This window comes from Marmota marmota, unplaced genomic scaffold (genome assembly GCF_001458135.2).
Source record: "Marmota marmota marmota unplaced genomic scaffold, marMar, whole genome shotgun sequence".
NCBI lineage: Eukaryota > Metazoa > Chordata > Mammalia > Rodentia > Sciuridae > Marmota > Marmota marmota.
Genome location: NW_026000068.1, coordinates 28,405,913 through 28,418,190, shown reverse-complemented (window position 1 = coordinate 28,418,190; position 12,278 = coordinate 28,405,913). Strand labels below are relative to the sequence as shown.

Genomic DNA, 12,278 nt, shown 5'->3' with positions numbered 1-12,278 from the left:
AAGTGAATAAATGATTTAAGAATCACACACACACACACACACACACACACACACACACCACACTCACACATATTTTTTTTCTTGGTCAAATTTATGCTCCTGGAAGATGTGTTATGTTTCATGCTTGTTGGACCTGTGAAGCAGACTCCCTGATTCAATACCAAGCAGCCATGGGATAAGCACATGTACCCCCACCAGGAGAAGCAAGGCCTTAAAGAGGCAGCCTACAAATGTTGACTGTCTCCTCTAGTTCATGTATTATTTTAGGGACTGAGCAAGGAAGCCCAAAGAGTTATTGCCTTTAAGGAATTCTTACAATTTTGCATTTCATGAATGTGTTTGGGGATGTGTCCTGAGTGTGAGGAGGAATTAGTGAGACAGACGGCCAACAAATTCATGAAATGATACATAACTTTTACCACTGACTGATGCTGATACAACAAAGACAGAATGACTGATAAAACCTGCTTGAATCAGAGGGTCAGGGAGACCTTTTAAAGGTGGGAGCCCAGTGTTATGGTGTGAAAGTTTGTGAACCCCTGAAATTAATATGTTGAAATCCTATCCCCCAAGGTGGTGGCATTAGGAGATGGGGCATTTGGGAAGTGCTTTGATTTTGGGGGTCCCCATTAAATAGATTAGTGTCCTTAAAAATGAGGTTCAAGGGAGCTCTCTCACCTATTCTTCCATGTGAGGATACAGCTAGAAGGTGCCATCTGTGAACCAGGAAATGGGTCCTCCTCACTAGAGATCAAATCTGGCAGCTTCTTGATCTTGAACTTCCCAGCCTCCAGAACTGTGAGAAACAAACTTCTGTTGTTTATAATCTCCTAATTCATCATATTTGTTTAGAGCAACCCAAACAGACAAAGACTGATAAACAGGATGGTATTCAAAGAATTGGGAAAAGGCAGAGTGTCTACAAAAGCCAAAAGACCAGCAGTGGCTTGGCTTGTATTTTCATTTGGACAGCTAATGGACTCTGGGTTAAGGACTGGCACTCAAGACAGTTTATTTGAGAGTCACCTTAAGAAGCACCTGGAAATGGAGAAAATTGCTAGGGAGAGAGAAAAGTGAATAAGGGGTATGTTGAAAGTGGTTTACTGCTATGGACAATGGGGGCTCATTTCCTCCCAGAGTAGGCATTCTTTGAGAGGACAATTCAAAGTTAGCCCAGGGTCATCCTATAAGCATGAGAGAGCTGTGTAGTGTACCTGCCTTCTCCACATTCTACCACCTGATAGTTAATCCCCTGCTCTTCTAGATTATATCACTGGAGGTCAAGCAAACCCCTCAGGAAATCCCTTAGGCAAATATGAAGAGAGACATGGGTGCTAGATATAGGAAACTGTCAGTAACATGAAAACCTGTGGGGAGGATGCAGATAGGGCATCAGCAGTTTTTGTCGTCCATAAAATACAACTCAAATCTAATGTGGTTGGTTGAAGGGAACAGGGAGGGAGATGAGTTCAGAGAGGTAGTCAGAAGCCAGAAGATATTGGACTTTACCTGCTGTGGGTATTTGTGTGGGTGTGTGTGATCCCAGGGCCTCTTCATGCTAGGTACATACTCTACCACTGAGGTATACCTCCAGCCAAACTTGGTCTGTTTTAAGTCCATGTGGGATGAATAATCACTGGAGGCTTGAAGTGGAGGAATAATTGATATGATTAAACTTTAGAAAAATCACTGTGGGTTTTTTTTTAGAAGACAGCTGCTTGTAAAGAGACAAGATGACAAGATGAAAGGTGGGAAAATAGATTAGGAAGCAATAATATTACCCTGGGTAAGAGAAAATAGTTGATTTGGTACTGTGGCCTATTATTTGTCCTCATTTGACTCAGCCTATAAGAAGTACTTGGCACAACTGATTTACATTCTTTTAAAACACTCTCTTGCCTTGACTTCCAGAGTACCAATTTCTCTTCATTCTCCTACTACCTCTCTGAGACCCTTTACCCAGTGCTCCAGGGCTCAGTCCTGGGACATTTTCTCCATCTTTATACACTCTGTAGGTGATTTCATGCAGTCTTATGGCTTTAAGAACCACTGGTATCCACAAGTCTTTCAAATGATACCTTTAGCCCAGATATCCTGCTTGAACTCCAGAGTCACTTACGCTGTTACCAATTCCATCGTGATTTGAAGGTCTGATTGACCTTTTGAGACTCACAGGTCTAAGTCTGAACTCTGGGTTCCCCTTCCCCTTGCAAATAGTGGTAGAATAAAGGTCATAGCAGAAGAGGGGGTAAAAGAGGTTGATTAATGAAACATTTTGGAGGTTGAGCTGACAAGACTTAGTTATGCATTAGGTATGAGAATGAGAGAGGAATGTCAGATGGCAACTTGGTTTTATCCAGAACAATTGGATAAATGATAGTGCCATTTACTGAAATTAAGAGGAGATTTGGCAGAGAAAATTAATGGTTCTCATTTGGCTATATTAAGTTTGAGATACCTGTTAGGCATCCAAAAGGGATGTGTGAGATATTCGAGTGTTCCATTTAAAGGAAAGATTCCTTCAATCATATCTATATTTTAAAAGTCAAATGAGAATTTTACAAAGATTTAGCCCCTATAAAATCTCTCCATTTTTCTCTCTATATTGGGACTATAGAGTTGAAGAACATTTAATGTTCTTACTGTTAAATGTTTGGAAAAGAGTAGAGAACAATATGGGCTGATAAACCTCATTGGCAGTATACCTTTAAACATTCTCAGACAGATGACCAACTGAAAACATTATGCAAACAATGTCAAATAGATTTTTGTATTTAAAAAAAAATCTATTATAGCCAAGTCAATTCTTTAAAAATCCTCTGCTCAGATGCTTCAAAGACATCTCATCTTATGCAGAATAAATGTCCTTCATCTGTCTGATCTGGCTCTGCCTAATCTGTCTCTTGCCCACCTGCCACCTCCTCACATAGCCCCCTTGCTAAAACTCACCTGTCCACAACAGCCTCCTCATTCGCACCTTAAATACTCCTAGCTGTCAACTCAGAGCTTTGTCCTTGCTTCTTCCCTCTGGAATTTTCTTCTTCCAAGACACGTATGAGACATTTCCCCTAGCCTCCTTCTGGCTTTGCTCAGACACTGTCTCAGAAGCCTTCACTGGACCCTCCTATATGAAACATCAGATTCTGTCACTCTTGGTCCCTTCCCTCTGCATAGTTTTATTTAAAATTTTTGTCATTAGTTGAATTCATTTCATGTACTTATTTGCCTATTATTTTTTTTTCTCTTATTATCGTGTAAGCATCAATAGGCGAGGGACCTTTACTTGGTCTTTTTTGTTTAAATGCTGTACCCCACATTCTAGAGCACGGCTTGATTTGTAAGAGGGGCTTGGTAAGGATTCTGTTAAATAAATGAATGAAGGATCCTTTTTAAATTTATATCAGCAAATACTTATGTTGCTATAGAATGTCACACAATAAACATCTGATGAGCAAAAGAAACATGCCATAATAGGAAACCTCAGAGCCAACAATGTCAGAGCTGAGATTTAAAGATCTAACCAGGCAGGCTCTATAATCAACATTCAAGGAAATCCTTCAAAATTCAACACATTCCCACCAGCCATTCAAGGGAAGATCTGTAGTGTGTGATGCAGTAGGAGTCTAAGCAGAGATGTTAAAACGGCAATAACAATACTGCACAGACTGAGAGTGAGTCTCTGGCAACATGAGATAATTGAGGGCATAACTATCAGAACTGGGATTAAAAAAGAACAAATAAAAATATTCAAAGAGGTGAAATGCTAATTTTCCCATTTTTATCGATTCATACACCAAATTATCATATTGTACCATAAAGAAGTATACATGTCAGTTAAATTATTTTAAAAACTATGAAAAAAAACCTGAGATATGAACCAATGTCCCTCAAACTGTGTTGTATGTTCAAATCAACTGGGGAGCTTTAAAAATTCTTTGTGATTAGGCTGTACCTAGTACCAATAAATTCAGAGTATTTGAGAATGGGGTCTAGGTACCAGTGGGTGATTATAGAGATACAGACATATTTAAGAGTTAATGTACTAACTTTGCTGTTTGAAGTGTGGTCCTTAGACTGGCAGCTCTGACATTACATGGAAACCTGTTGGGAATGCAGAATTTCAGGCCCCATGCCTATCTGCTCAAGGGTATCTGCATTTTAACAAGATCCAGGTGATTTGTATGCAAGTTAGAATTTGAGGAGTGCTACTGTTGGACACAAGGTTAGAGCTAGGCAGGAGATAAGGTCATTCATCCCCAATTCCCTGAGCTGAATGAAAGGACCATAAATCTACTATGCTTTCTGACTTAGGTCAGGATTAGATCCAGAGCCTGGAGGTGGGTATAGGGAGGCTGTACAAATAAACAACAAATGGCCTTAACTGTGGAGGGGAGAACAATTAATGGAGCAGAGAAACAGGAAGGCTTTTTCCCTGATCCCTGCCCACTACAGGGGTTGAGCCTAAGTGTACTCTACCACTTAAAAATATCCCCAAGCTATTTTTTAAAATTCTTGAGACAGGGTCTTGCTGTGTTGCCCAGACTGACCTTGAATTTCTAACCTTCTGAGTAGCTGGGATTATGAGTATGGACCACCATGCCCAGCTCCAGCAGTATTTATATCCCTCATGTGGCAATAGATGGGAGACAGAATTGGAACAGTGGGTTGTTTCCAGACTGTGAATGAACCACAGATAATGCTGATGTTGGAACAGATGAGTGATCACATTAAATCTGTATTTTGGACTCATATTAGCAAGGTAGGAATTTTTGAAATTAAAAAACAAACAAAACAATAATGATGTTAGGATGGTGCTAGAATGAGAATAAGAGCGACTGTCCCCACTGTTCTTCAATATTAACATAGGTCCACAAATCTCATAACATTAGGTTGTGTAGCTTATTATTTTAATGGCTGAAATATTTAAAAATTCATCTAAAGTTAGAAGAACATGTAGAAACTAGCAGTAGATTAGAAATTGTTTTGCTTGGTTAGCTTTCTTAAGATTCTGTTAAATTCTCTTTTTTCAGAAATATAACTTTTTATTTCCATGTCAATAGCATAGCCAGCATGGCTTTTTTTTTTTTTTTGCCATGTCTTACAATTAATCTTACAATTGTGAACTTTATAGTTGTAGCACATTTTACATATTTTTTGTAAAATGTTGGTACATTCAAAGATTCTCATGGGCTGCTAATCACGCCCAATGTGTGTTTTCACATGCATATCATCTCATTTTCAATGCATGTGCTGGGTTCATTGTGAAGAGTTAAGAATCTAGGAAAACTAAGATGTGTATGAAACTTGAAGATCATCCAAGAAATATGGTTTGTAATGGAGAGGCCCTTTTCCTATCATACGCATTCTGTTTTTTAAGAATAAACTTTAAATTGGTCTTTCACTTTGTAAACTTTAGTATTTCTGAGGTAGTTCAGACTCTAGGATTTAACACAGTATTCTGGGCATGGAGTAGATACTCATTATTCACTGAGTAAATGAAGGAATAATTTTCAGCCTGGAAGGAGTCCGGCTTGTCTCCACCTACTGCTTTGGATGGTCTTGCCCTTGGCTGACAGGAGCTGCCCTTCTTGGGAAAGGCCGGGAGGTCAGATTTCTGAAAACACAGCTTTCCCTTGCTTTCTCTACACTGATCTGCTTTGCTCTGGTCTCTCCCTTATAGATGTCTCTTTATAGACATTCTTGAAATCTGTCACTTGCACAGAAATTCCTGTTTCAGACTTTGCTTTTAGTAAATTTGACCTAAGATGTTTTATATTGGATATATGATTATTATATAGTATACTTTATATATGTATACATGTTTGTGTATGTGTGTGTGTGTGTGTGTATATATATATATATATATATATATATATATATATATGATTCTTTCCAATTTTTATCCAGTACTACAGTAAGAAATATATTTTACAATATTCTTCTATCTAAAAAATTAATTAAAAAGTGAATATGCATATCTATGTATATATTCATTCATTGAACAACAAATATTTATTTATTGGCTGCTATGTTCTAAGAACTATTCTGTTCTATTTGAGGAGGAAGCAGTAGTGAATATGAAATTTAATTCCTAACACAAAACTTAACTTTACCATGTGTTACGCAAGCTGATACATTCTATTTTATTTGAATCTTTTCTTTTTTGAAATAATCTATTCTCTTCCCTTTTAGAAAAATGCTGTTCATGACCCACTAAATTGATTTAACAATGCGCTTCACAGTTCTAACTATTAGCTTAAAACTATTGCCTCAGATAGTGTCAGATCTGATTTTATAAGTTATAAGGATGTTTTTGTTAATACCTTCAGGCATTCAATATGATATATTCAATACTAAGAGAAAAAAATATATATATATCTATCTTACTGGCTTATGCATGGTATTATTATCTTCCTCCTTGAAGGCTTATATGATTCAACCTTTATTTTTATTACTAATTCTTTTCAAAATACCCTTTTTATCTTCTTCAACTAGAAGTCAATAAATGAAGCTTTTGCCCTATGTCTAAACTGTCAAGGTCTCTAAGAGAAATGTGCTTTAAAGAAGTCGGAGCTAATGGTCACTCTTGCACTGTAAATCCTCCTGGCAGGTACTCCACTAGCTGGTTGACATAAGGATGACTTTCTCCTTGAACACTCTAATGAGACTTGGGAATAATATACAATCTGTGATGCAGGTACTATCCTCCAAATGCAAGAGCTTTTAAATAATCTTAAAACCTTACCTAAAATAAATCACATTATTTCTTGTTGGTTCTTAGAGAAGTAAAGAAATGTGATATAGTTCATACATATCTGTGAAGTGAAACAGTGTTAATATTTTAGCCTAAAAAATGTGTTCTCTTATTCAAGAAGAGGTTATGACACACACATATGCCATTTGATTGATTTGAAGTGAAGAAGTATTGTTTTCCCTAAATATTCTGCAGTAGCAGAGCTGGTGAGGCCAAGGCAGAAGGGTCTATGATCGTGGAGAGCAAGCAGTCTCTGAAACACTTCTGGGCTCAAATGCCAAATCCATTTGTGGCATAGGGATTACTCATGAGTCTCAGTTTCATTATCTATAAAAGGGATAATAACCCCAAATTCTTCACTGGGTTACTGAGGGAAAAAAAATACAATAATGTGTGGAGTGATTGCTCATTGTTATTCCATAGATGCTCAGTAAATGTTGATTTATAACCATACAGATTCATTGAGAGGGAGCTAGCCTGGTAAGAGAAGTCAAAGAAACACAAGAAAATCCTACAAAGCATCAGTCAACTCTGATTACTTAACACACCCCCTGGGAGGTATGTATCTGAGCAAGATCTTTGAGAGGCCACACAGAGAGCCCAGTGAGGAATGTTGCTCAATGTCACTCTCAGCAACTTCATGACTTCATTTTGGGAATTGCCATCTTCATAAGTATAATTCATAAGTATGCTCACATTTTATGATCAGTGCTATTTAGTGATGATTATTTGCCCAGCAGGGTCTCTACCTTTCTCATCAAGCTTCTATCTCAATGACTGTCTTAGTCAGCTTTTTCTCTACTGCGACTAAAAGACCCAACCAGAACAATAGCAGAGGAGGAAAAGTTAGAGGGCTCAGGGTTTCAAAGGTCATAGTCCATAGAAGTCTGACTCCATTCCTCACTGCTTGAGGTGATGCAGGACATCATGGCGGAAGAGTGCAGTGGAGGGAAGCAGCTCACATGGTGATTAGGAAGCAGAGAGAAAGAAGACTTGGGAATAATATACAATCTGTGATGCAGGTACTATCCTGACTCTCTAGATACAAAATATATACCCCATAGCCACGCCCCTAATGACATACTTCTTCTAGTCACACCCCACCTGTCTCCAGCCACCACCCAGTTAATTCCATCAGGGATTCATTCCCTGATTAGGTTAAGGCTATAACCCAATCATTTCTCCTTCAAACCTTCTTGAATTTTCTTACATGTGAGCTTATGGGGGGCACCACATCTAAACCATAACAATGACTTTGAGTGGTTCCAGAATATCTTAATAATTTGTTAAGATATTTTTAAAAAATTGTGATGCAGGACCTGAAGGCAACACTGAAAGAGGAACTCCGAAAGTGCTGTGATTCACTGCAACTCCTGTGGTTACTGGACTAACTGCTTGGCTTGACAGGAAAGCCAAGCATAGACCACTGATGGTGAGTCTCAACTGGACCTGGATGGCACCTAGCTGCTGAGGACATCGCTAGAGTGGGGCCAGCCTGTGGAACCTTCTGGTGAGCTGAGGCTGAGGTATCAAAACCTGGTACCTTGTGACAATCTAGAGCTTTTGGGGGATTTCACAGAGCTCCATGTTCTGAATCTGTCTTAACCGAGATATGGCTGGCCTTAATAGTTCTGATCCAGTTCACGTTCTGTCTTAACTGTTTTAAATTTGCTGTTGTTTCTCAGTCTACTTCTACTCAGATGAGACAGATGCATGATCATGGGAAAAATTATTTAACCTTTCTGGACCTCAGAATCTTCACAGGGAAAAGTGGAGATAGTACATTCTAGAAGGGTTGTTATGAGAATATATAAAATAATGAAATTAAAGTGTGAAATGGAACACCTGGAAAAGAGTAGATACTCAATAAATGACAGCTGTTTTTACTATTCATACAGCTGTATACAGCCAGCCTAATTCAGCGTCCATCTCAATGCCTAGGAGAAACACAGCTCAATAGACCCCTGCCCCTCTTGCAATTACTCAAGAGATGATGCCAAGCAACAATTCTGGGGTAAGGAAGCTTTTGCAAAATATCTGCAGTGCAGATTATGGGAACAGAGAAAGGCATAAGGGGAACCAAGCTGGTTGGATAAATCGGATACATACATTAAAATATTTTTTAATGGTCATGTGCTTTCATATTCACATGTGCTGTGGCAATGTGGTTTCAGTTTTCATGACTTCTGAACCCATTATCCCTTTCTAAAATAATAATAATAATAATAATAATAATAATAATAATACTAATAGCTAACATTTGCTGAAAATCACTAAGGGCGCTACAAAAACCCTTTGGAGCAGGATACATATCTGGCTTGGCATCAATGTAAATGAATAAAGTATCGAAGCAAAAAGAACAGAGCTATCCCCTCCCCTTATTTTTAACTTAGCTCTCCTCACCTACCCACTCACCCCTACCCTTCACCATTCTGGTGTTCAGGAGCCTGTAAGGCATCATTAAACTGTATAACTGCCAATTTTTTCTTCCTACTGGTAAAGTACAGGTACAAATGCTTTCATTCACCCATCAGCAAATATTTATAAAGTTCCTGCTCTGAGGCAATGGTCAGAGGACTAACACAGAACATTCTTTCATGGGACCATCTAGAGCAGATGCCTAGATGCTGTCCCATGGGTCCACTCCCCTGGCCAGTTCACTATTGAATAGTGAGTAATCTTTTCAGCTACCTGTCCCACTTGTCAGTTTGTATGTTTTAAGCAATGATAACACTTTTTCTGTCTGACAGTTTATGTGAAAGGGTAGCAGTTCATTAAAGCAGCGGTTCACAGGTGCAACAGTACTGGACTGGCTTGGGTGTTGTTTGCTGTTCTTTAGTGTTTACCAGTAAAGATCTGGAAGAGGGTGGAGTATTCTAGGAAAGTGTCTACCGAAAATCCAACTGGAAAGGAGCCCATCCCTGATGGGGCTTGTCACTTGAATATTTAAGCCAGGGTGTTTTGGGTCTCAGGTTCCTGCAGTTTTGACACAATTCTTAATCATCTGAGGCTGTGTCTGGTGGGACTGTTGTTGAGTCAGAGTGGGAAAATATAGCTGAGATTGCTGCAGGCTAATCAATCACTCTTCAACGGCAAATGAGAGAATGAAAATTCCTCTCTGGTAGCTTTCTAAAATAATGATTTTTTTTTTTTTGGAGGGAGGGTTTCCTGGAAATTGAACCCAAGGCCTCCTCATGCATGTTAGGCAAGTGCTCTACCACACAGCTCCATCACCAGACCCAAATAAAGGTTTTTAAACTATATATTGTCCACAGTTTAACTTGTGCACAGTATGCCATTAATTTTAAATACGATTTGCTCTAAAGATGCCAATAAGTTTTTGTTGCTGGTGTAGCTTGTGTTTTCAAGCAGACTGTTGGATGTGGGTGGTGGTTGTTTTTAACTTTCTAGATAATAGCCCCCTGAGGAATGCAACCTAACATAAAGAAGAGGTAAAATGTAATACTTGGTTGAAGCCCATTGGGAATGTCTTTTTGAAGAGGGAACAGCTTAGGTATTTTTTTTTTTCCTAAAGAACAATATGACACCTAACTCTTGACAACAAATTTGGTGGCTCTGCAGTTTTCTTCTTGAAGTAAAAACACATTGATGTCTGCTCACTGTCCTTAAAGACTGGAGAAAACTATCAGAGCTACAGGAACAATAGAGTAAATAACGCAGCTATTCGGTATTGATTAACCCTAAGAAGGAAAACACTCAAGGGAGGAAAAGACCTGTTTTCTTGATCACCCAAGATGCCAATTATTTCCCTTTTCTCAAATGTTAAATGCTGTGTAACCCAAATCTATTTTTTACAAATAAGGGCAAGAAAATTTAGAGGGGAGAGAGAGGGAGGGAGGGAGGAAGGCCTAGAGGAAAGGGGAGGGAGGGAGAGAAGGAGAGTGAGAAAATGTGATGTGCCTCCCGCCAGTATTTCTATGCTCTTTATATTGTCATTAGTTTTTCTCCAGATAAGCATTCTGCCTTATTCAGGCAATATATTATACTGAAAAATCTTTTTCATTTAACTCTCTCGTGTCTTGGATTTTTTTTATCCTTTAAATGATGATAATGCTTGTTCTGCTTCATAGTGAAGGTATTAGGATTAATAGTTTATTATAAATAAAAATGTTTTGAACCCCCCAGATAGACACAATACAAAGTATCCCTACGGTCACCATTATCACCAAAGATACTCTGTTCTTGGCTTCTATTGCTTCTTAGCTTTCCCTGCATCTAGCCAACATATAAGCTTAATGATGGATGTAAAAGAACTCAAAAATTGTCTAAATTCAGTCTTTTCTTTTGTACAGAATCGGAGAGTGAGCCTTAGAGGCACTAAATGACTTTTGGGGGTTGCCATATTTCTCTGCTCAATTTTTTCAACTAGGAGTGATTTTTAAGATGACTGTCGGTTCTTCTTTCTGTATGCTTATGTTCTTAGTGGCTTGAACTATTGAAATGTGAACTACAAATTTCTGTTCTAAAGTTTCTAAAATTGGCATGTTAATCTCTGACTAGTGTGTTTGCTGATCTCATACGTCTATTTGTTTCCACAACTTTAACAATTAGATAACTCTATTTGTTTCCTGAAGCTACTAAAATAAATAGTGCAAACTAGGGGGCTGAAAACAACAGAAATTTATTCTCTCACAATTCTGGATGCTAGAAATCTAAAATCAAGGAATCAATAAGACCAGGTTCCCACTGAAGTCTCTGGGACAGGTTGTTCTTTGGCTCATAGGTTGTCACTCCAGTCTCTGCCTTTGTTGTCACCTGCCCTGCTCCCTAGTAAGTATGTGTCTCTGTGTATCCCAATCTGCCACTCCTTAGAAAGACATTGCCCATTGGATATATGACCCACCCTAATCCAGTATGACTTTATTTTAACTTGATTATATCTGTAAAGATCCTATTTCCAAATATGATCATATTCCCAGGTGCCTAGGCTTAGGGCTTAACATATCTTTTTGAGGGGAACAATTTAACTCACAACAATAACCTAATCAAATCAAAATCAACACAGTCAAAATCAACCTCATCATACTTAATTCAAATTAACTATGTTTCTGTCAACAGTATCACTAATCTTGAAGCCTTCCAGTTTAGGAAATGGAAAAATTTTAAAATTCCTCTACCGTGCTTATGCTGTACATTCAATCTGTCATGAAGTCCTTTTTTGAAATATCAACTTCTGTTACCTTTCATTGCTACTACACCTGCCCTTGCTGAAGCCTCTAATCCCTAATAACTGTTGTTGTTCTAGCATCTCCTTTAATATAAGTAACAATAAATGTTGGTGAGGATAGAGAAAAAGGTTCACTTACACATTGATGGTGGGACAGCAAATTGGTGCAACCACTCTGGAAAGCAGTATGGAGATTCCTTAGAAAACTTGGAATGAAATCACCACTTGACCCAGTTATCTCACTCCTTGTCATATACTCAAATGACTTAAAATCAGCATACTACAGCGACATAGCTACATCAATGTAAATAGCTAAATTCACAATAGCTAAGCTGT

The 12,278-nt window shown here is 38.3% G+C and overlaps 1 protein-coding gene across 41 annotated transcripts in view; it reads right to left on the bottom strand.

The window, feature by feature from the left end:
- The window catches only part of Adgrl2 (adhesion G protein-coupled receptor L2), a 624,560-nt gene that overhangs the window by 310,673 nt on the left and 301,609 nt on the right, over positions 1-12,278 (bottom strand). Inside the window, exon 4 of one of the 41 annotated variants that reach the window (XM_048814136.1) lies at positions 679-796. The exons of the other annotated variants lie outside the window; for them this stretch is intronic. The gene's annotated coding sequence lies outside the window, so the exon portion shown is untranslated. The remainder of the gene's footprint in view (positions 1-678; positions 797-12,278) is intronic. 41 annotated transcript variants of the gene reach the window in all.